We start from the raw sequence: 27,822 nt of genomic DNA, 5'->3' as shown, positions 1-27,822 counted from the left end.
ACGCATTAAATGACACGTTTAAATGAAATCACACATTAAAATTTACATTGTACTAGATACATATACTACATAAGAACAAGAAAGCAAAATTGAATATACCAAGATACTTTATTCTTCTTCTTCTTCTTCTTCATATTATTGTTGTTGTTATTATTGTTATTATTATCCTTATTGTATTTAGAAATCAATCATAATTGAAGATATTGGGAAATAAAGATGAGATTTCTTTCTTACTTTTCTTAACTGTTTTTTTTCTTTTTCTTTTCTTTTATATGAATAATAAGAAATATAAGGTATCATAATCAGATACATATGTAATCTTCTTTAGTTTGAATGGGTTTTTGATATAATTGTACTTTGGACGGCTAATGCTTCCTTATCGAATTCCTTTTTGTCAAGAGCTAACAAAGTTTCTTTTCAATTTAATCTCGATATCGTTCTTTGTTTTATTCAAATTCTCGATTCCTTTACCCTTTTTCTTTCTCTCTCTCTCTCTTTCTCTCTCTGTATATATATTTATATATATATAATATATAATATATAATATATATATACATCTGTATATATCTTAATCTGTATCAGAAATGAGTAACTCAGGGTTTATAAAAAAAAATTATCATATACGTATTCATGTACGTATCAATGCAATTACAACTTACATTTTGCATCGAAAAATGACAATAGTCGACTCTAATTAGTGAATTTCTTAATCACTGGTATTACATCTTACGCTGATACATTTGTGAAGAGCTTTGTTATCTACGGCCAGTTGAAACGCATTTTAACTATTAACCGATGTATCGAAATCATTTATCAAAAGTCGTAACTTTAACGACAAACGAATAAAAGATTGTATTAGAGTTTATTTCAATATCTTCCAATGTATCTTCCAATATAATAATGTAAAGTTTATTAACGAGAAGTAGAATCATATATCTAATTAAAAATAAACGACTAATAGATTTCGTTCCATTACAAAAATATATATACATACATTTATGCGTAAACATCAAAGTATTGCTAATAAAAAATCAATGGAATTATAGAAAACATTTCATTGTAAATTGATGCCGAAAATAACAAATACCCTTCAATAATGTGTAATTTTTTCTTTTTCTATCAAGCATTAATTCCTTTTTTAATGAATATAAGCATTTTTAGTTCATAATGAATTCTATAAATAACAATATCAGATATTTAATTTTGGCTCATTGCAGAACAAAGGTTGCTCGTCACTGTCTATACAATATAATAAAATCTCAAGCAATACCCAAGAGAAAGACTACTATATACTTTGTGTATGAGTGTGTGGGTGTGTATATTGTGTCTAGTTATGTACATATGTACATATATACATATCTATCTATTTACAAACGTATGTTTAAACGGGATCTTTCAAGTTTCCAACTCGGTGGTTGCCGAAAGACTGATCTCATACGATATTCGACAGAAAGTAAATAACATAAGTTGTATTTAGATATTTCAGCTTATATAGAAACATATAAACATTGTAATAAGATTTGCTTTGTATACGTCAGCTAGTAAATGGTATAAACATTCTCTTTTTCTTTCAGTGTGATAATATTATATATATATATATGTATATATATATATATATATATATATATATATATATATATTAAAATTTTAATAATTTAATTAGTTAAATAATCAAAATCAAAAAATAAAAGAAAGCAACAGGAATAGAAAAATACGAGACCTCATCGAAAACTCCGTTTGTTAGGACAGACGTCCTTCCTCGTAAACAATGAACTTTCATCTATCTCTCTCTCTCTTCCTCGCTCTATTTTGCTATTTTTTTCTTCATTTTTCTGTATGCACGTGTACGCGTACGTACGTAATACGTATATGCATTTTAACGAATGTAATATCGTTTGGTATCGATATATTTTATATATAGAAAGATCGTCGAGGATCGAACGTGATACGTGTACCTGATCGTGACACCCTTATTTCAATATTGTAAATTTAATTTGTCAACGAGGTATAAATTCGACATTCATTTAAATATATATACATTCATATGTGTATGAATAATGCATATTAATCATAATACGCATTAAATGACGTTTAATTGAAATCCCACATTAAAATTTACATTGTACTAGCTACATATACCACATAAGAACAAGAAAGCAAAATTGAATATACCAAGATACTTTGTTCTTCTTCTTCTTTTTCATATTATTGTTGTTATTATTATTGTTATTATTATTCTTATTGTCTTTATAAATCAATCATAATTGAAGATATTGGGAAATAAACATGAAATTTCTTTCTTAATCTTCTTAACTGTTTTTTTTCTTCTTCTTTTCTTTTATATGAATAATAAGAAGTATAAGGTATCATAATAGGATACCTATGTAATCGTCTTTCCTTTGAATAGGTCTTTGATATAATTGTACTTTGGATGGCTGATGTTTCCCTTATAGAGTGCCTTTTTGTCAAGAAGCTAACAAAGTTTCCTTTCAATTTAATCTCGATATCGTTCTATGTTTTATTCAAAATTCTCGATTCGTTTACCCTTCCTCTTTCTCTCTCTCTCTCTCTCTCTCTCTCTGTATTTATATATACATAATATATAATATATAATATATAATATATATATATATATCTGTATATATATCAATCTGTATCAGAAATGAGTAACTCAGGGTTTATAAAAAAACATTATCATATACGTATTCATGTACGTATCAATGCAATTACAACTTACATTTTGCATCGAAAAATGACAATAGTCGACTCTAATTAGTGAATTTCTTAAACACTGGTATTACATCTTACGTTGATACATTTGTGAAGAGCTTTGTTATCTACGGCCAGTTGAAACGCATTTTAACTATTAACCGAAGTATCGAAATCAATTATCAAAACTCGTAACTTTAACGACAAACGAATAAAAGATTGTATTAGAGTTTATTTCAATATCTTCCAATGTATCTTCCAATATAATAATGTAAAGTTTATTAACGAGAAGTAGAATCATATATCTAATTAAAAATAAACAACTAATAGATTTCGTTCCATTACAAAAATATATATACATACATTTATGCGTACACATTAAAAGTATTGCTAATAAAAAATCAATGGAATTATAGAAAACATTTCATTGTAAATTGATGCCGAAAATAACAAATACCCTTCAATAATGTGTAATTTTTTCTTTTTCTATCAAGCATTAATTCCTTTTTTAATCAATATAAGCATTTTTAGTTCATAATGAATTCTATAAATAACAATATCAGATATTTAATTTTGGCTCATTGCAGAACAAAGGTTGCTCGTTACTGTCTATACAATATAATAAAATCTCAAGCAATACCCAAGAGAAAGACTACTATATACTTTGTGTATGAGTGTGTGGGTGTGTATATTGTGTCTAGTTATGTACATATGTACATATAAACATATCTATCTATTTACAAACGTATGTTCATACGGGATCTTTCAAGTTTCCAACTCAGTGGTTGCCGAAAGACTGATCTCATACGATATTCGACCAAAATTAAATAAGATAAGGTGTATTTAGATACTTCAGCTTATATAGAAACATATAAACATTGGGATAAGATTTGCTTTGTATACGTCCGCTAGTAAATGCTATAAACATTCTCTTTTTCTTTCAGGGTAATAATATTATATATATATATATATATATATATATATTTAAATTTTTATAATTTAATTAGTTAATTAATCAAAATCAAAAAAAGAAAAGAAAGCAACAGGAATAGAAAAATACGAGACCTCATCGTAAACTTCGTTCGTTAGGACAGATGTCCTTCCTCGTAAACAATGAACTTTCATCTCTGTCTCTCTTCCTCGCACTATTTTGCTATTTTTTTCTTAATTTTTCTGTATGCACGTGTACGCGTATGTACGTAATACGTATATGCCTTTTAACAAATGTGATATCGTTTGGTATCGATGTATTTTATATATAGAAAGATCGTCGACGATCGAATGTGATACGTGTACCTGATCGTGACACCCTTATTTCAATATTGTAAATTTAATTTGTCAACGAGGTATAAATTCGATATTCATTTAAATATATATACATTCATATGTGTATGAATAATGCATATTAATCATAATACGCATTAAATGACGTTTAATTGAAATCCCACATTAAAATTTACATTGTACTAGCTACATATACCACATAAGAACAAGAAAGCAAAATTGAATATACCAAGATACTTTGTTCTTCTTCTTCTTTTTCATATTATTGTTGTTATTATTATTGTTATTATTATTCTTATTGTCTTTATAAATCAATCATAATTGAAGATATTGGGAAATAAACATGAAATTTCTTTCTTAATCTTCTTAACTGTTTTTTTTCTTCTTCTTTTCTTTTATATGAATAAAAAGAAGTATAAGGTATCATAATAGGATACCTATGTAATCGTCTTTCATTTGAATAGGTCTTTGATATAATTGTACTTTGGACGGCTAATGCTTCCTTATCGAATGCCTTTTTGTCAAGAGCTAACAAAGTTTCTTTTCAATTTAATCACGATATCGTTCTTTGTTTCATTCAAATTCTCGATTCGTTTACCCTTTCTTTCTCTCTCTCTCTCTCTCTCTCTCTCTCTCTCTCTCTCTCTCTCTCTCTCTGTATATATATATACATATTATATATAATATATAATACATATATATATCTGTATATATCTGAATCTGTATCAGAAATGAGTAACTCAGGGTTTATAAAAAAACATTATCATATACGTATTCATGTACGTATCAATGCAATTACAACTTACATTTTGCATCGAAAAACGACAATAGTCGACTCTAATTAGTGAATTTCTTAATCACTGGTATTACATCTTACGTTGATACATTTGTGAAGAGCTTTGTTATCTACGGCCAGTTGAAACGCATTTTAACTATTAACCGAAGTATCGAAATCATTTATCAAAACTCGTAACTTTAACGACAAACGAATAAAAGATTGTATTAGAGTTTATTTCCATATCTTCCAATGTATCTTCCAATATAATAATGTAAAGTTTATTAACGAGAAGTAGAATCATATATCTAATTAAAAATAAACAACTAATAGATTTCGTTCCATTACAAAAATATATATACATACATTTATGCGTACACATTAAAAGTATTGCTAATAAAAAATCAATGGAATTATAGAAAACATTTCATTGTAAATTGATGCCGAAAATAACAAATACCCTTCAATAATGTGTAATTTTTTCTTTTTCTATCAAGTTTTAATTTCTTTTCTAATCAATTTAAACATTTTTAGTTCATAATGAATTGTATCAATAACAATATCAGACATGTAATTTTGGCTCCTTGCAGCACAAAGGTTGCTCGTTACTGTCTATACAATATAATAAAATCTCAAGTAATACCCAAGAGAAAGACTACTATATACTTTGTGTATGTGTGTGTGGGTGTGTATATTATGTATCTAGTTATGTACATATGTACATATATACATATCTATCTATTTACAAACGTATGTTTAAACGGGATCTTTCAAGTTTCCAACTCCGTGGTTGCGGAAAGACTGATATCATACGATATTCGACCAAAAGTAAATAAGATAAGGTGTATTTAGATACATCAGCTGATAAAGAAACATATAAACATTGTAATAAGATTTGCTTTGTATACGTCCGCTAGTAAATGCTATAAACATTCTCTTTTTCTTTCAGGGTAATAATATTATATATATATATATATATATATATATATATATATATATATATATATATATAAAAATATTTATAATTTAATTAGTTAAATAATCAAAATCAAAAAATAAAAGAAATCAACAGGAATAGAAAAATACGAGACCTCATCGAAAACTCCGTTTGTTAGGACAGATGTCCTTCCTCGTAAAGAATGAACATTCATCTCTCTCTCTCTCTCTTCCTCGCTCTATTTTGCTATTTTTTTCTCAATTTTTCTGTATGCACGTGTACGCGTACGTACGTCATACGTATATGCATTTTAACGAATGTAATATCGTTTGGTATCGATGTATTTTATATATAGAAAGATCGTCGAGGATCGAACGTGATACGTGTACCTGATCGTGACACCCTTATTTCAATATTGTAAATTTAATTTGTTAACGAGGTATAAATTCGACATTCATTTAAATATATATACATTCATATGTGTATGAATAATGCATATTAATCATAATACGCATTAAATGACGTTTAATTGAAATCCCACATTAAAATTTACATTGTACTAGCTACATATACCACATAAGAACAAGAAAGCAAAATTGAATATACCAAGATACTTTGTTCTTCTTCTTCTTTTTCCTATTATTGATGTTATTATTATTGTTATTATTATTCTTATTGTCTTTATAAATCAATCATAATTGAAGATATTGGGAAATAAACATGAAATTTCTTTCTTAATCTTCTTAACTGTTTTTTTTCTTCTTTTCTTTTATATGAATAATAAGAAGTATAAGGTATCATAATAGGATACCTATGTAATCGTCTTTCCTTTGAATAGGTCTTTGATATAATTGTACTTTGGATGGCTGTTGTTTCCCTTATAGAGTGCCTTTTTGTCAAGAAGCTAACAAAGTTTCCTTTCAATTTAATCTCGATATCGTTCTATGTTTTATTCAAAATTCTCGATTCGTTTACCCTTCCTCTTTCTCTCTCTCTCTCTCTCTCTCTCTCTCTCTGTATTTATATATACATAATATATAATATATAATATATATATATATCTGTATATATCTCAATCTGTATCAGAAATGAGTAACTCAGGGTATTATAAAAAAACATATCATATACGTATTCATATATAAAAAAAACATTATCACATACGTATTCATCTGCGTATCAATGCAAATACGACTTACATCTTGCATCGAAGAATGACAATAGTCGACTATAATTAGTGAATTTCTTAATAAGTGGTATTACATCTTACGTTGATACATTAGTGAAGAGCTTTGTTATCTACGGCCAGTTGAAAGGCATTTTAACTATTAACTGAAGTACTGAAATCTTTTATCAAAAGTCTTAACGTTAACGACAAACGAATAAAACATTGTATTAGAGTTTAATTCGATATATTCCATTGTATCTTCCAATATAATAATGTAAAGTTTATTAACCAGAAGTAGAATCATATATCTAATTAAAAATAAACAACTAATAGATTTCGTTCCATTACAAAAATATATATACATACACTTATGCGTACACATTAAAAGTATTGCTAATAGAAAATCAATGGAATTATAGAAAACATTTCATTGTAAATGTATGCCGAAAATAACAAATACCCTTCAATAATGTAAAATTTTTTCTTTTTCTATCAAGTTTTAATTTCTTTTCTAATCAATTTAAACATTTTTAGTTCATAATGAATTGTATCAATAACAATATCAGACATGTAATTTTGGCTCATTGCAGAACAAAGGTTGCTCGTTACTGTCTATACAATATAATAAAATCTCAAGTAATATCCAAGAGAAAGACTACTATATACTTTGTGTATGTGTGTGTGGGTGTGTATATTATGTATCTAGTTGTGTACATATGTACATATATACATATGTATCTATTTACAAACGTATGTTTATATGGGATCTTCCAACATTCCACCTCCGTGGTTGCAGAAAGACTGATATCATAGGATATTCGACCAAAAGTAAATAAGATAAGGTGTATTTAGATACATCAGCTGATAAAGAAACATATAAACATTGTAATAAGATTTGCTTTGTATACGCCCGCTAGTAAATGCTATAAACATTCTCTTTTTCTTTCAGGGTAATAATATTATATATATATATATATATATATATATATATATTAAAATTTTTATAATTTAATTAGTTAAATAATCAAAATCAAAAAATAAAAGAAAGCAACAGGAATAGAAAAATACGAGACCTCATCGAAAACTCCGTTCGTTAGGACAGACGTCCTTCCTCGAAAACAATGAACTTTCATCTATCTCTCTCTCTCTGTCTCTTCCTCGCTCTATTTTGCTATTTTTTTCTTAATTTTTCTGTATGCACGTGTACGCGTATGTACGTAATACGTATATGCCTTTTAACAAATGTGATATCGTTTGGTATCGATGTATTTTATATATAGAAAGATCGTCGACGATCGAATGTGATACGTGTACCTGATCGTGACACCCTTATTTCAATATTGTAAATTTAATTTGTCAACGAGGTATAAATTCGATATTCATTTAAATATATATACATTCATATGTGTATGAATAATGCATATTAATCATAATACGCATTAAATGACGTTTAATTGAAATCCCACATTAAAATTTACATTGTACTAGCTACATATACCACATAAGAACAAGAAAGCAAAATTGAATATACCAAGATACTTTGTTCTTCTTCTTCTTTTTCATATTATTGTTGTTATTATTATTGTTATTATTATTCTTATTGTCTTTATAAATCAATCATAATTGAAGATATTGGGAAATAAACATGAAATTTCTTTCTTAATCTTCTTAACTGTTTTTTTTCTTCTTCTTTTCTTTTATATGAATAATAAGAAGTATAAGGTATCATAATAGGATACCTATGTAATCGTCTTTCATTTGAATAGGTCTTTGATATAATTGTACTTTGGACGGCTAATGCTTCCTTATCGAATGCCTTTTTGTCAAGAGCTAACAAAGTTTCTTTTCAATTTAATCACGATATCGTTCTTTGTTTCATTCAAATTCTCGATTCGTTTACCCTTTCTTTCTCTCTCTCTCTCTCTCTCTCTCTCTCTCTCTCTCTCTCTCTCTCTCTCTGTATATATATATACATATTATATATAATATATAATACATATATATATCTGTATATATCTGAATCTGTATCAGAAATGAGTAACTCAGGGTTTATAAAAAAACATTATCATATACGTATTCATGTACGTATCAATGCAATTACAACTTACATTTTGCATCGAAAAACGACAATAGTCGACTCTAATTAGTGAATTTCTTAATCACTGGTATTACATCTTACGTTGATACATTTGTGAAGAGCTTTGTTATCTACGGCCAGTTGAAACGCATTTTAACTATTAACCGAAGTATCGAAATCATTTATCAAAACTCGTAACTTTAACGACAAACGAATAAAAGATTGTATTAGAGTTTATTTCCATATCTTCCAATGTATCTTCCAATATAATAATGTAAAGTTTATTAACGAGAAGTAGAATCATATATCTAATTAAAAATAAACAACTAATAGATTTCGTTCCATTACAAAAATATATATACATACATTTATGCGTACACATTAAAAGTATTGCTAATAAAAAATCAATGGAATTATAGAAAACATTTCATTGTAAATTGATGCCGAAAATAACAAATACCCTTCAATAATGTGTAATTTTTTCTTTTTCTATCAAGTTTTAATTTCTTTTCTAATCAATTTAAACATTTTTAGTTCATAATGAATTGTATCAATAACAATATCAGACATGTAATTTTGGCTCCTTGCAGCACAAAGGTTGCTCGTTACTGTCTATACAATATAATAAAATCTCAAGTAATACCCAAGAGAAAGACTACTATATACTTTGTGTATGTGTGTGTGGGTGTGTATATTATGTATCTAGTTATGTACATATGTACATATATACATATCTATCTATTTACAAACGTATGTTTAAACGGGATCTTTCAAGTTTCCAACTCCGTGGTTGCGGAAAGACTGATATCATACGATATTCGACCAAAAGTAAATAAGATAAGGTGTATTTAGATACATCAGCTGATAAAGAAACATATAAACATTGTAATAAGATTTGCTTTGTATACGTCCGCTAGTAAATGCTATAAACATTCTCTTTTTCTTTCAGGGTAATAATATTATATATATATATATATATATATATATATATATATATATATTAAAATATTTATAATTTAATTAGTTAAATAATCAAAATCAAAAAATAAAAGAAATCAACAGGAATAGAAAAATACGAGACCTCATCGAAAACTCCGTTTGTTAGGACAGATGTCCTTCCTCGTAAAGAATGAACATTCATCTCTCTCTCTCTCTCTTCCTCGCTCTATTTTGCTATTTTTTTCTCAATTTTTCTGTATGCACGTGTACGCGTACGTACGTCATACGTATATGCATTTTAACGAATGTAATATCGTTTGGTATCGATGTATTTTATATATAGAAAGATCGTCGAGGATCGAACGTGATACGTGTACCTGATCGTGACACCCTTATTTCAATATTGTAAATTTAATTTGTTAACGAGGTATAAATTCGACATTCATTTAAATATATATACATTCATATGTGTATGAATAATGCATATTAATCATAATACGCATTAAATGACGTTTAATTGAAATCCCACATTAAAATTTACATTGTACTAGCTACATATACCACATAAGAACAAGAAAGCAAAATTGAATATACCAAGATACTTTGTTCTTCTTCTTCTTTTTCCTATTATTGATGTTATTATTATTGTTATTATTATTCTTATTGTCTTTATAAATCAATCATAATTGAAGATATTGGGAAATAAACATGAAATTTCTTTCTTAATCTTCTTAACTGTTTTTTTTCTTCTTTTCTTTTATATGAATAATAAGAAGTATAAGGTATCATAATAGGATACCTATGTAATCGTCTTTCCTTTGAATAGGTCTTTGATATAATTGTACTTTGGATGGCTGTTGTTTCCCTTATAGAGTGCCTTTTTGTCAAGAAGCTAACAAAGTTTCCTTTCAATTTAATCTCAATATCGTTCTATGTTTTATTCAAAATTCTCGATTCGTTTACCCTTCCTCTTTCTCTCTCTCTCTCTCTCTCTCTCTCTCTCTGTATTTATATATACATAATATATAATATATAATATATATATATATCTGTATATATCTCAATCTGTATCAGAAATGAGTGACTCAGGGTATTATAAAAAAACATATCATATACGTATTCATATATAAAAAAAACATTATCACATACGTATTCATCTGCGTATCAATGCAAATACGACTTACATCTTGCATCGAAGAATGACAATAGTCGACTATAATTAGTGAATTTCTTAATCAGTGGTATTACATCTTACGTTGATACATTAGTGAAGAGCTTTGTTATCTACGGCCAGTTGAAAGGCATTTTAACTATTAACTGAAGTACTGAAATCTTTTATCAAAAGTCTTAACGTTAACGACAAACGAATAAAACATTGTATTAGAGTTTAATTCGATATATTCCATTGTATCTTCCAATATAATAATGTAAAGTTTATTAACCAGAAGTAGAATCATATATCTAATTAAAAATAAACAACTAATAGATTTCGTTCCATTACAAAAATATATATACATACACTTATGCGTACACATTAAAAGTATTGCTAATAGAAAATCAATGGAATTATAGAAAACATTTCATTGTAAATGTATGCCGAAAATAACAAATACCCTTCAATAATGTAAAATTTTTTCTTTTTCTATCAAGTTTTAATTTCTTTTCTAATCAATTTAAACATTTTTAGTTCATAATGAATTGTATCAATAACAATATCAGACATGTAATTTTGGCTCATTGCAGAACAAAGGTTGCTCGTTACTGTCTATACAATATAATAAAATCTCAAGTAATATCCGAGAGAAAGACTACTATATACTTTGTGTATGTGTGTGTGGGTGTGTATATTATGTATCTAGTTGTGTACATATGTACATATATACATATGTATCTATTTACAAACGTATGTTTATATGGGATCTTCCAACATTCCACCTCCGTGGTTGCGGAAAGACTGATATCATAGGATATTCGACCAAAAGTAAATAAGATAAGGTGTATTTAGATACATCAGCTGATAAAGAAACATATAAACATTGTAATAAGATTTGCTTTGTATACGCCCGCTAGTAAATGCTATAAACATTCTCTTTTTCTTTCAGGGTAATAATATTATATATATATATATATATATATATATATATTAAAATTTTTATAATTTAATTAGTTAAATAATCAAAATCAAAAAATAAAAGAAAGCAACAGGAATAGAAAAATACGAGACCTCATCGAAAACTCCGTTCGTTAGGACAGACGTCCTTCCTCGAAAACAATGAACTTTCATCTATCTCTCTCTCTCTGTCTCTTCCTCGCTCTATTTTGCTATTTTTTTCTTAATTTTTCTGTATGCACGTGTACGCGTATGTACGTAATACGTATATGCCTTTTAACAAATGTGATATCGTTTGGTATCGATGTATTTTATATATAGAAAGATCGTCGACGATCGAATGTGATACATGTACCTGATCGTGACACCCTTATTTCAATATTGTAAATTTAATTTGTCAACGAGGTATAAATTCGATATTCATTTAAATATATATACATTCATATGTGTATGAATAATGCATATTAATCATAATACGCATTAAATGACGTTTAATTGAAATCCCACATTAAAATTTACATTGTACTAGCTACATATACCACATAAGAACAAGAAAGCAAAATTGAATATACCAAGATACTTTGTTCTTCTTCTTCTTTTTCATATTATTGTTGTTATTATTATTGTTATTATTATTCTTATTGTCTTTATAAATCAATCATAATTGAAGATATTGGGAAATAAACATGAAATTTCTTTCTTAATCTTCTTAACTGTTTTTTTTCTTCTTCTTTTCTTTTATATGAATAAAAAGAAGTATAAGGTATCATAATAGGATACCTATGTAATCGTCTTTCATTTGAATAGGTCTTTGATATAATTGTACTTTGGACGGCTAATGCTTCCTTATCGAATGCCTTTTTGTCAAGAGCTAACAAAGTTTCTTTTCAATTTAATCTCGATATCGTTCTTTGTTTCATTCAAATTCTCGATTCGTTTACCCTTTCTTTCTCTCTCTCTCTCTCCCTCCCTCTCTCTCGCCCTCTCTCTCTCTGTATATATATATACATATTATATATAATATATAATACATATATATATCTGTATATATCTGAATCTGTATCAGAAATGAGTAACTCAGGGTTTATAAAAAAACATTATCATATACGTATTCATGTACGTATCAATGCAATTACAACTTACATTTTGCATCGAAAAATGACAATAGTCGACTCTAATTAGTGAATTTCTTAATCACTGGTATTACATCTTACGTTGATACATTTGTGAAGAGCTTTGTTATCTACGGCCAGTTGAAACGCATTTTAACTATTAACCGAAGTATCGAAATCATTTATCAAAACTCGTAACTTTAACGACAAACGAATAAAAGATTGTATTAGAGTTTATTTCCATATCTTCCAATGTATCTTCCAATATAATAATGTAAAGTTTATTAACGAGAAGTAGAATCATATATCTAATTAAAAATAAACAACTAATAGATTTCGTTCCATTACAAAAATATATATACATACATTTATGCGTACACATTAAAAGTATTGCTAATAAAAAATCAATGGAATTATAGAAAACATTTCATTGTAAATTGATGCCGAAAATAACAAATACCCTTCAATAATGTGTAATTTTTTCTTTTTCTATCAAGCATTAATTCCTTTTTTAATCAATATAAGCATTTTTAGTTCATAATGAATTCTATAAATAACAATATCAGATATTTAATTTTGGCTCATTGCAGAACAAAGGTTGCTCGTTACTGTCTATACAATATAATAAAATCTCAAGCAATACCCAAGAGAAAGACTACTATATACTTTGTGTATGAGTGTGTGGGTGTGTATATTGTGTCTAGTTATGTACATATGTACATATATACATATCTATCTATTTACAAACGTATGTTTAAACGGGATCTTTCAAGTTTCCAACTCGGTGGTTGCCGAAAGACTGATCTCATACGATATTCGACAGAAAGTAAATAACATAAGTTGTATTTAGATATTTCAGCTTATATAGAAACATATAAACATTGTAATAAGATTTGCTTTGTATACGTGAGCTAGTAAATGGTATAAACATTCTCTTTTTCTTTCAGTGTGATAATATTATATATATATATATGTATATATATATATATATATATATATTAAAATTTTAATAATTTAATTAGTTAAATAATCAAAATCAAAAAATAAAAGAAAGCAACAGGAATAGAAAAATACGAGACCTCATCGAAAACTCCGTTCGTTAGGACAGACGTCCTTCCTCGAAAACAATGAACTTTCATCTATCTCTCTCTCTCTGTCTCTTCCTCGCTCTATTTTGCTATTTTTTTCTTAATTTTTCTGTATGCACGTGTACGCGTATGTACGTAATACGTATATGCCTTTTAACAAATGTGATATCGTTTGGTATCGATGTATTTTATATATAGAAAGATCGTCGACGATCGAATGTGATACGTGTACCTGATCGTGACACCCTTATTTCAATATTGTAAATTTAATTTGTCAACGAGGTATAAATTCGATATTCATTTAAATATATATACATTCATATGTGTATGAATAATGCATATTAATCATAATACGCATTAAATGACGTTTAATTGAAATCCCACATTAAAATTTACATTGTACTAGCTACATATACCACATAAGAACAAGAAAGCAAAATTGAATATACCAAGATACTTTGTTCTTCTTCTTCTTTTTCATATTATTGTTGTTATTATTATTGTTATTATTATTCTTATTGTCTTTATAAATCAATCATAATTGAAGATATTGGGAAATAAACATGAAATTTCTTTCTTAATCTTCTTAACTGTTTTTTTTCTTCTTCTTTTCTTTTATATGAATAAAAAGAAGTATAAGGTATCATAATAGGATACCTATGTAATCGTCTTTCATTTGAATAGGTCTTTGATATAATTGTACTTTGGACGGCTAATGCTTCCTTATCGAATGCCTTTTTGTCAAGAGCTAACAAAGTTTCTTTTCAATTTAATCTCGATATCGTTCTTTGTTTCATTCAAATTCTCGATTCGTTTACCCTTTCTTTCTCTCTCTCTCTCTCCCTCCCTCTCTCCCTCCCTCTCTCTCTCTGTATATATATATACATATTATATATAATATATAATACATATATATATCTGTATATATCTGAATCTGTATCAGAAATGAGTAACTCAGGGTTTATAAAAAAACATTATCATATACGTATTCATGTACGTATCAATGCAATTACAACTTACATTTTGCATCGAAAAATGACAATAGTCGACTCTAATTAGTGAATTTCTTAATCACTGGTATTACATCTTACGTTGATACATTTGTGAAGAGCTTTGTTATCTACGGCCAGTTGAAACGCATTTTAACTATTAACCGAAGTATCGAAATCATTTATCAAAACTCGTAACTTTAACGACAAACGAATAAAAGATTGTATTAGAGTTTATTTCCATATCTTCCAATGTATCTTCCAATATAATAATGTAAAGTTTATTAACGAGAAGTAGAATCATATATCTAATTAAAAATAAACAACTAATAGATTTCGTTCCATTACAAAAATATATATACATACATTTATGCGTACACATTAAAAGTATTGCTAATAAAAAATCAATGGAATTATAGAAAACATTTCATTGTAAATTGATGCCGAAAATAACAAATACCCTTCAATAATGTGTAATTTTTTCTTTTTCTATCAAGCATTAATTCCTTTTTTAATCAATATAAGCATTTTTAGTTCATAATGAATTCTATAAATAACAATATCAGATATTTAATTTTGGCTCATTGCAGAACAAAGGTTGCTCGTTACTGTCTATACAATATAATAAAATCTCAAGCAATACCCAAGAGAAAGACTACTATATACTTTGTGTATGAGTGTGTGGGTGTGTATATTGTGTCTAGTTATGTACATATGTACATATATACATATCTATCTATTTACAAACGTATGTTTAAACGGGATCTTTCAAGTTTCCAACTCGGTGGTTGCCGAAAGACTGATCTCATACGATATTCGACAGAAAGTAAATAACATAAGTTGTATTTAGATATTTCAGCTTATATAGAAACATATAAACATTGTAATAAGATTTGCTTTGTATACGTGAGCTAGTAAATGGTATAAACATTCTCTTTTTCTTTCAGTGTGATAATATTATATATATATATATGTATATATATATATATATATATATATATTAAAATTTTAATAATTTAATTAGTTAAATAATCAAAATCAAAAAATAAAAGAAAGCAACAGGAATAGAAAAATACGAGACCTCATCGAAAACTCCGTTTGTTAGGACAGACGTCCTTCCTCGTAAACAATGAACTTTCATCTATCTCTCTCTCTCTTCCTCGCTCTATTTTGCTATTTTTTTCTTAATTTTTCTGTATGCACGTGTACGCGAACGTACGTAATACGTATATGCATTTTAACGAATGTAATATCGTTTGGTATCGATATATTTTATATATAGAAAGATCGTCGAGGATCGAACGTGATACGTGTACCTGATCGTGACACCCTTATTTCAATATTGTAAATTTAATTTGTCAACGAGGTATAAATTCGACATTCATTTAAATATATATACATTCATATGTGTATGAATAATGCATATTAATCATAATACGCATTAAATGACGTTTAATTGAAATCCCACATTAAAATTTACATTGTACTAGCTACATATACCACATAAGAACAAGAAAGCAAAATTGAATATACCAAGATACTTTGTTCTTCTTCTTCTTTTTCATATTATTGTTGTTATTATTATTGTTATTATTATTCTTATTGTCTTTATAAATCAATCATAATTGAAGATATTGGGAAATAAACATGAAATTTCTTTCTTAATCTTCTTAACTGTTTTTTTTCTTCTTCTTTTCTTTTATATGAATAATAAGAAGTATAAGGTATCATAATAGGATACCTATGTAATCGTCTTTCCTTTGAATAGGTCTTTGATATAATTGTACTTTGGATGGCTGATGTTTCCCTTATAGAGTGCCTTTTTGTCAAGAAGCTAACAAAGTTTCCTTTCAATTTAATCTCGATATCGTTCTATGTTTTATTCAAAATTCTCGATTCGTTTACCCTTCCTCTTTCTCTCTCTCTCTCTCTCTCTCTCTGTATTTATATATACATAATATATAATATATAATATATATATATATATATATCTGTATATATATCAATCTGTATCAGAAATGAGTAACTCAGGGTTTATAAAAAAACATTATCATATACGTATTCATGTACGTATCAATGCAATTACAACTTACATTTTGCATCGAAGAATGACAATAGTCGACTATAATTAGTGAATTTCTTAATCAGTGGTATTACATCTTACGTTGATACATTAGTGAAGAGCTTTGTTATCTACGGCCAGTTGAAAGGCATTTTAACTATTAACCGAAGTACTGAAATCTTTTATCAAAAGTCTTAACGTTAACGACAAACGAATAAAACATTGTATTAGAGTTTAATTCGATATCTTCCATTGTATCTTCCAATATAATAATGTAAAGTTTATTAACCAGAAGTAGAATCATATATCTAATTAAAAATAAACAACTAATAGATTTCGTTCCATTACAAAAATATATATACATACACTTATGCATACACATTAAAAGTATTGCTAATAGAAAATCAATGGAATTATAGAAAACATTTCATTGTAAATTGATGCCGAAAATAACAAATACCCTTCAATAATGTAAAATTTTTTCTTTTTCTATCAAGTTTTAATTTCTTTTCTAATCAATTTAAACATTTTTAGTTCATAATGAATTGTATCAATAACAATATCAGACATGTAATTTTGGCTCCTTGCAGCACAAAGGTTGCTCGTTACTGTCTATACAATATAATAAAATCTCAAGTAATACCCAAGAGAAAGACTACTATATACTTTGTGTATGTGTGTGTGGGTGTGTATATTATGTATCTAGTTATGTAAATATGTACATATATACATATGTATCTATTTACAAACGTATGTTTATATGGGATCTTCCAACATTCCACCTCCGTGGTTGCTGAAAGACTGATATCATAGGATATTTGACCAAAAGTAAATAAGATAAGGTGTATTTAGATACATCAGCTTATAAAGAAACATATAAACATTGTAATAAGATTTGCTTTGTATAGGCCCGCTAGTAAATGCTATAAACATTCTCTTTTTCTTTCAGGGTAATAATATTATATATATATATATATATATATATATATATATATATATTAAAATTTTTATAATTTAATTAGTTAAATAATCAAAATCAAAAAATAAAAGAAAGCAACAGGAATAGAAAAATACGAGACCTCATCGAAAACTCCGTTTGTTAGGACAGATGTCCTTCCTCGTAAAGAATGAACATTCATCTCTCTCTCTCTCTCTTCCTCGCTCTATTTTGCTATTTGTTTCTCAATTTTTCTGTATGCACGTGTACGCGTACGTACGTAATACGTATATGCATTTTAACGAATGTATTATCGTTTGGTATCGATATATTTTATATATAGAAAGATCGTCGAGGATCGAACGTGATACGTGTACCTGATCGTGACACCCTTATTTCAATATTGTAAATTTAATTTGTCAACGAGGTATAAATTCGACATTCATTTAAATATATATACATTCATATGTGTATGAATAATGCATATTAATCATAATACGCATTAAATGACGTTTAATTGAAATCCCACATTAAAATTTACATTGTACTAGCTACATATACCACATAAGAACAAGAAAGCAAAATTGAATATACCAAGATACTTTGTTCTTCTTCTTCTTTTTCCTATTATTGATGTTATTATTATTGTTATTATTATTCTTATTGTCTTTATAAATCAATCATAATTGAAGATATTGGGAAATAAACATGAAATTTCTTTCTTAATCTTCTTAACTGTTTTTTTTCTTCTTCTTTTCTTTTATATGAATAATAAGAAGTATAAGGTATCATAATAGGATACCTATGTAATCGTCTTTCCTTTGAATAGGTCTTTGATATAATTGTACTTTGGATGGCTGTTGTTTCCCTTATAGAGTGCCTTTTTGTCAAGAAGCTAACAAAGTTTCCTTTCAATTTAATCTCAATATCGTTCTATGTTTTATTCAAAATTCTCGATTCGTTTACCCTTCCTCTTTCTCTCTCTCTCTCTCTCTCTCTCTCTCTCTGTATTTATATATACATAATATATAATATATAATATATATATATATCTGTATATATCTCAATCTGTATCAGAAATGAGTGACTCAGGGTATTATAAAAAAACATATCATATACGTATTCATATATAAAAAAAACATTATCATATACGTATTCATCTGCGTATCAATGCAAATACGACTTACATCTTGCATCGAAGAATGACAATAGTCGACTATAATTAGTGAATTTCTTAATCAGTGGTATTACATCTTACGTTGATACATTAGCGAAGAGCTTTGTTATCTACGGCCAGTTGAAAGGCATTTTAACTATTAACTGAAGTACTGAAATCTTTTATCAAAAGTCTTAACGTTAACGACAAACGAATAAAACATTGTATTAGAGTTTAATTCGATATATTCCATTGTATCTTCCAATATAATAATGTAAAGTTTATTAACCAGAAGTAGAATCATATATCTAATTAAAAATAAACAACTAATAGATTTCGTTCCATTACAAAAATATATATACATACACTTATGCGTACACATTAAAAGTATTGCTAATAGAAAATCAATGGAATTATAGAAAACATTTCATTGTAAATGTATGCCGAAAATAACAAATACCCTTCAATAATGTAAAATTTTTTCTTTTTCTATCAAGTTTTAATTTCTTTTCTAATCAATTTAAACATTTTTAGTTCATAATGAATTCTATAAATAACAATATCAGATATTTAATTTTGGCTCATTGCAGAACAAAGGTTGCTCGTTACTGTCTATACAATATAATAAAATCTCAAGCAATACCCAAGAGAAAGACTACTATATACTTTGTGTATGAGTGTGTGGGTGTGTATATTGTGTCTAGTTATGTACATATGTACATATATACATATCTATCTATTTACAAACGTATGTTTAAACGGGATCTTTCAAGTTTCCAACTCGGTGGTTGCCGAAAGACTGATCTCATACGATATTCGACAGAAAGTAAATAACATAAGTTGTATTTAGATATTTCAGCTTATATACAAACATATAAACATTGTAATAAGATTTGCTTTGTATACGTGAGCTAGTAAATGGTATAAACATTCTCTTTTTCTTTCAGGGTAATAATATTATATATATATATATATATTTAAATTTTTATAATTTAATTAGTTAATTAAATTATTGTTAATAAATTTTATAATTTAATTAGTTAATCAAAATCAAAAAAAGAATAGAAAGCAACAGGAATAGAAAAATACGAGACCTCATCGAAAACTTCGTTCGTTAGGACAGACGTCCTTCCTCGAAAACAATGAACTTTCATCTATCTCTCTCTCTCTGTCTCTTCCTCGCTCTATTTTGCTATTTTTTTCTTAATTTTTCTGTATGCACGTGTACGCGTACGTACGTAATACGTATATGCATTTTAACGAATGTAATATCGTTTGGTATCGATATATTTTATATATAGAAAGATCGTCGAGGATCGAACGTGATACGTGTACCTGATCGTGACACCCTTATTTCAATATTGTAAATTTAATTTGTCAACGAGGTATAAATTCGACATTCATTTAAATATATATACATTCATATGTGTATGAATAATGCATATTAATCATAATACGCATTAAATGACGTTTAATTGAAATCCCACATTAAAATTTACATTGTACTAGCTACATATACCACATAAGAACAAGAAAGCAAAATTGAATATACCAAGATACTTTGTTCTTCTTCTTCTTTTTCATATTATTGTTGTTATTATTATTGTTATTATTATTCTTATTGTCTTTATAAATCAATCATAATTGAAGATATTGGGAAATAAACATGAAATTTCTTTCTTAATCTTCTTAACTGTTTTTTTTCTTCTTCTTTTCTTTTATATGAATAATAAGAAGTATAAGGTATCATAATAGGATACCTATGTAATCGTCTTTCCTTTGAATAGGTCTTTGATATAATTGTACTTTGGACGGCTAATGCTTCCTTATCGAATGCCTTTTTGTCAAGAGCTAACAAAGTTTCTTTTCAATTTAATCTCGATATCGTTCTTTGTTTTATTCAAAATTCTCGATTCGTTTACCCTTCCTCTTTCTCTCTCTCTCTCTCTCTCTCTCTGTATTTATATATACATAATATATAATATATAATATATATATATATATATCTGTATATATATCAATCTGTATCAGAAATGAGTAACTCAGGGTTTATAAAAAAACATTATCATATACGTATTCATGTACGTATCAATGCAATTACAACTTACATTTTGCATCGAAGAATGACAATAGTCGACTATAATTAGTGAATTTCTTAATCAGTGGTATTACATCTTACGTTGATACATTAGTGAAGAGCTTTGTTATCTACGGCCAGTTGAAAGGCATTTTAACTATTAACCGAAGTACTGAAATCTTTTATCAAAAGTCTTAACGTTAACGACAAACGAATAAAACATTGTATTAGAGTTTAATTCGATATATTCCATTGTATCTTCCAATATAATAATGTAAAGTTTATTAACCAGAAGTAGAATCATATATCTAATTAAAAATAAACAACTAATAGATTTCGTTCCATTACAAAAATATATATACATACACTTATGCGTACACATTAAAAGTATTGCTAATAGAAAATCAATGGAATTATAGAAAACATTTCATTGTAAATGTATGCCGAAAATAACAAATACCCTTCAATAATGTAAAATTTTTTCTTTTTCTATCAAGTTTTAATTTCTTTTCTAATCAATTTAAACATTTTTAGTTCATAATGAATTGTATCAATAACAATATCAGACATGTAATTTTGGCTCATTGCAGAACAAAGGTTGTTCGTTACTGTCTATACAATATAATAAAATCTCAAGTAATATCCAAGAGAAAGACTACTATATACTTTGTGTATGTGTGTGTGGGTGTGTATATTATGTATCTAGTTGTGTACATATGTACATATATACATATGTATCTATTTACAAACGTATGTTTATATGGGATCTTCCAACATTCCACCTCCATGGTTGCGGAAAGACTGATATCATAGGATATTCGACCAAAAGTAAATAAGATAAGGTGTATTTAGATACATCAGCTGATAAAGAAACATATAAACATTGTAATAAGATTTGCTTTGTATACGCCCGCTAGTAAATGCTATAAACATTCTCTTTTTCTTTAAGGGTAATAATATTATATATATATATATATATATATATATATATATATATATTGAAATTTTTATAATTTAATTAGTTAAATAATCAAAATCAAAAAATAAAAGAAAGCAACAGGAATAGAAAAATACGAGACCTCATCGAAAACTCCGTTCGTTAGGACAGACGTCCTTCCTCGAAAACAATGAACTTTCATCTATCTCTCTCTCTCTGTCTCTTCCTCGCTCTATTTTGCTATTTTTTTCTTAATTTTTCTGTATGCACGTGTACGCGTATGTACGTAATACGTATATGCCTTTTAACAAATGTGATATCGTTTGGTATCGATATATTTTATATATAGAAAGATCGTCGACGATCGAATGTGATACGTGTACCTGATCGTGACACCCTTATTTCAATATTGTAAATTTAATTTGTCAACGAGGTATAAATTCGATATTCATTTAAATATATATACATTCATATGTGTATGAATAATGCATATTAATCATAATACGCATTAAATGACGTTTAATTGAAATCCCACATTAAATTTACATTGTACTAGCTACATATACCACATAAGAACAAGAAAGCAAAATTGAATATACCAAGATACTTTGTTCTTCTTCTTCTTTTTCATATTATTGTTGTTATTATTATTGTTATTATTATTCTTATTGTCTTTATAAATCAATCATAATTGAAGATATTGGGAAATAAACATGAAATTTCTTTCTTAATCTTCTTAACTGTTTTTTTTCTTCTTCTTTTCTTTTATATGAATAATAAGAAGTATAAGGTATCATAATAGGATACCTATGTAATCGTCTTTCATTTGAATAGGTCTTTGATATAATTGTACTTTGGACGGCTAATGCTTCCTTATCGAATGCCTTTTTGTCAAGAGCTAACAAAGTTTCTTTTCAATTTAATCTCGATATCGTTCTTTGTTTCATTCAAATTCTCGATTCGTTTACCCTTTCTTTCTCTCTCTCTCTCTCCCTCCCTCTCTCTCTCCCTCTCTCTCTCTGTATATATATATACATATTATATATAATATATAATACATATATATATCTGTATATATCTAAATCTGTATCAGAAATGAGTAACTCAGGGTTTATAAAAAAACATTATCATATACGTATTCATGTACGTATCAATGCAATTACAACTTACATTTTGCATCGAAAAATGACAATAGTCGACTCTAATTAGTGAATTTCTTAATCACTGGTATTACATCTTACGTTGATACATTTGTGAAGAGCTTTGTTATCTACGGCCAGTTGAAACGCATTTTAACTATTAACCGAAGTATCGAAATCATTTATCAAAACTCGTAACTTTAACGACAAACGAATAAAAGATTGTATTAGAGTTTATTTCAATATCTTCCAATGTATCTTCCAATATAATAATGTAAAGTTTATTAACGAGAAGTAGAATCATATATCTAATTAAAAATAAACAACTAATAGATTTCGTTCCATTACAAAAATATATATACATACATTTATGCGTACACATTAAAAGTATTGCTAATAAAAAATCAATGGAATTATAGAAAACATTTCATTGTAAATTGATGCCGAAAATAACAAATACCCTTCAATAATGTGTAATTTTTTCTTTTTCTATCAAGCATTAATTCCTTTTTTAATCAATATAAGCATTTTTAGTTCATAATGAATTCTATAAATAACAATGTCAGATATTTAATTTTGGCTCATTGCAGAACAAAGGTTGCTCGTTACTGTCTATACAATATAATAAAATCTCAAGCAATACCCAAAAGAAAGACTACTATATACTTTGTGTATGAGTGTGTGGGTGTGTATATTGTGTCTAGTTATGTACATATGTACATATATACATATCTATCTATTTACAAACGTATGTTTAAACGGGATCTTTCAAGTTTCCAACTCGGTGGTTGCCGAAAGACTGATCTCATACGATATTCGACAGAAAGTAAATAACATAAGTTGTATTTAGATATTTCAGCTTATATAGAAACATATAAACATTGTAATAAGATTTGCTTTGTATACGTGAGCTAGTAAATGGTATAAACATTCTCTTTTTCTTTCAGTGTGATAATATTATATATATATATATGTATATATATATATATATATATATATATATATATATATATATATTAAAATTTTAATAATTTAATTAGTTAAATAATCAAAATCAAAAAATAAAAGAAAGCAACAGGAATAGAAAAATACGAGACCTCATCGAAAACTCCGTTTGTTAGGACAGACGTCCTTCCTCGTAAACAATGAACTTTCATCTATCTCTCTCTCTCTTCCTCGCTCTATTTTGCTATTTTTTTCTTAATTTTTCTGTATGCACGTGTACGCGTACGTACGTAATACGTATATGCATTTTAACGAATGTAATATCGTTTGGTATCGATATATTTTATATATAGAAAGATCGTCGAGGATCGAACGTGATACGTGTACCTGATCGTGACACCCTTATTTCAATATTGTAAATTTAATTTGTCAACGAGGTATAAATTCGACATTCATTTAAATATATATACATTCATATGTGTATGAATAATGCATATTAATCATAATACGCATTAAATGACGTTTAATTGAAATCCCACATTAAAATTTACATTGTACTAGCTACATATACCACATAAGAACAAGAAAGCAAAATTGAATATACCAAGATACTTTGTTCTTCTTCTTCTTTTTCATATTATTGTTGTTATTATTATTGTTATTATTATTCTTATTGTCTTTATAAATCAATCATAATTGAAGATATTGGGAAATAAACATGAAATTTCTTTCTTAATCTTCTTAACTGTTTTTTTTCTTCTTCTTTTCTTTTATATGAATAATAAGAAGTATAAGGTATCATAATAGGATACCTATGTAATCGTCTTTCCTTTGAATAGGTCTTTGATATAATTGTACTTTGGATGGCTGATGTTTCCCTTATAGAGTGCCTTTTTGTCAAGAAGCTAACAAAGTTTCCTTTCAATTTAATCTCGATATCGTTCTATGTTTTATTCAAAATTCTCGATTCGTTTACCCTTCCTCTTTCTCTCTCTCTCTCTCTCTCTCTCTCTCTGTATTTATATATACATAATATATAATATATAATATATATATATATATATCTGTATATATATCAATCTGTATCAGAAATGAGTAACTCAGGGTTTATAAAAAAACATTATCATATACGTATTCATGTACGTATCAATGCAATTACAACTTACATTTTGCATCGAAGAATGACAATAGTCGACTATAATTAGTGAATTTCTTAATCAGTGGTATTACATCTTACGTTGATACATTAGTGAAGAGCTTTGTTATCTACGGCCAGTTGAAAGGCATTTTAACTATTAACCGAAGTACTGAAATCTTTTATCAAAAGTCTTAACGTTAACGACAAACGAATAAAACATTGTATTAGAGTTTAATTCGATATCTTCCATTGTATCTTCCAATATAATAATGTAAAGTTTATTAACCAGAAGTAGAATCATATATCTAATTAAAAATAAACAACTAATAGATTTCGTTCCATTACAAAAATATATATACATACACTTATGCATACACATTAAAAGTATTGCTAATAGAAAATCAATGGAATTATAGAAAACATTTCATTGTAAATTGATGCCGAAAATAACAAATACCCTTCAATAATGTAAAATTTTTTCTTTTTCTATCAAGTTTTAATTTCTTTTCTAATCAATTTAAACATTTTTAGTTCATAATGAATTGTATCAATAACAATATCAGACATGTAATTTTGGCTCCTTGCAGCACAAAGGTTGCTCGTTACTGTCTATACAATATAATAAAATCTCAAGTAATACCCAAGAGAAAGACTACTATATACTTTGTGTATGTGTGTGTGGGTGTGTATATTATGTATCTAGTTATGTAAATATGTACATATATACATATGTATCTATTTACAAACGTATGTTTATATGGGATCTTCCAACATTCCACCTGGGTGGTTGCGGAAAGACTGATATCATACGATATTCGACCAAAAGTAAATAAGATAAGGTGTATTTAGATACATCAGCTTATAAAGAAACATATAAACATTGTAATAAGATTTGCTTTGTATACGCCCGCTAGTAAATGCTATAAACATTCTCTTTTTCTTTCAGGGTAATAATATTATATATATATATATATATATATATATATATATATATTAAAATTTTTATAATTTAATTAGTTAAATAATCAAAATCAAAAAATAAAAGAAAGCAACAGGAATAGAAAAATACGAGACCTCATCGAAAACTCCGTTTGTTAGGACAGACGTCCTTCCTCGTAAACAATGAACTTTCATCTCTCTCTCTGTCTCTTCCTCGCTCTATTTTGCTATTTTTTTCTCAATTTTTCTGTATGCACGTGTACGCGTATGTACGTAATACGTATATGCCTTTTAACAAATGTAATATCGTTTGGTATCGATATATTTTATATATTGAAAGATCGTCGACGATCGAACGTGATGCGTGTACCTGATCGTGACACCCTTATTTCAATATTGTAAATTTAATTTGTCAACGAGGTATAAATTCGATATTCATTTAAATATATATACATTCATATGTGTATGAATAATGCATATTAATCATAATACGCATTAAATGACGTTTAATTGAAATCCCACATTAAAATTTACATTGTACTAGCTACATATACCACATAAGAACAAGAAAGCAAAATTGAATATACCAAGATACTTTGTTCTTCTTCTTCTTTTTCATATTATTGTTGTTATTATTATTGTTATTATTATTCTTATTGTCTTTATAAATCAATCATAATTGAAGATATTGGGAAATAAACATGAAATTTCTTTCTTAATCTTCTTAACTGTTTTTTTCTTCTTCTTTTCTTTTATATGAATAATAAGAAGTATAAGGTATCATAATAAGATACCTATGTAATCGTCTTTCATTTGAATAGGTCTTTGATATAATTGTACTTTGGACGGCTAATGCTTCCTTATCGAATGCCTTTTTGTCAAGAGCTAACAAAGTTTCTTTTCAATTTAATCTCGATATCGTTCTTTGTTTCATTCAAATTCTCGATTCGTTTACCCTTTCTTTCTCTCTCTCTCTCTCCCTCGCTCTCTCGCTCCCTCTCTCTCTCTGTATATATATATACATATTATATATAATATATAATACATATATATATCTGTATATATCTGAATCTGTATCAGAAATGAGTAACTCAGGGTTTATAAAAAAACATTATCATATACGTATTCATGTACGTATCAATGCAATTACAACTTACATTTTGCATCGAAAAATGACAATAGTCGACTCTAATTAGTGAATTTCTTAATCACTGATATTACATCTTACGTTGATACATTTGTGAAGAGCTTTGTTATCTATGGCCAGTTGAAACGCATTTTAACTATTAACCGAAGTACTGAAATCT

The 27,822-nt window shown here is 27.2% G+C and overlaps 1 long non-coding RNA gene across 4 annotated transcripts in view; it reads right to left on the bottom strand.

Moving 5' to 3' along the window:
• The window catches only part of LOC127068583 (uncharacterized), a 30,330-nt gene extending 7,134 nt beyond the window's left edge, over positions 1 to 23,196 (bottom strand). The window contains exons 1-4 of one of the 4 annotated variants that reach the window (XR_007782986.1): positions 22,738 to 23,196; positions 7,653 to 10,263; positions 4,431 to 5,550; positions 1,721 to 2,380 (exon numbers count right to left, since the gene is read on the bottom strand). This is a non-coding gene — a long non-coding RNA (uncharacterized LOC127068583). Of the gene's footprint in view, positions 1 to 1,720; positions 2,381 to 4,430; positions 5,551 to 7,652; positions 10,264 to 10,685; positions 12,006 to 12,351; positions 12,754 to 14,428; positions 14,831 to 22,737 lie in introns of those variants that run through there. The other 3 variants (XR_007782984.1, XR_007782983.1, XR_007782985.1) reach the window with 3 other exon arrangements.
• Positions 23,197 to 27,822: the final 4,626 nt, after the last annotated feature.

The sequence above is a fragment of the Vespula vulgaris genome, chromosome 13, assembly GCF_905475345.1.
Source record: "Vespula vulgaris chromosome 13, iyVesVulg1.1, whole genome shotgun sequence".
Lineage (NCBI taxonomy): Eukaryota > Metazoa > Arthropoda > Insecta > Hymenoptera > Vespidae > Vespula > Vespula vulgaris.
This window is presented reverse-complemented; position numbering and strand designations above follow the sequence as displayed.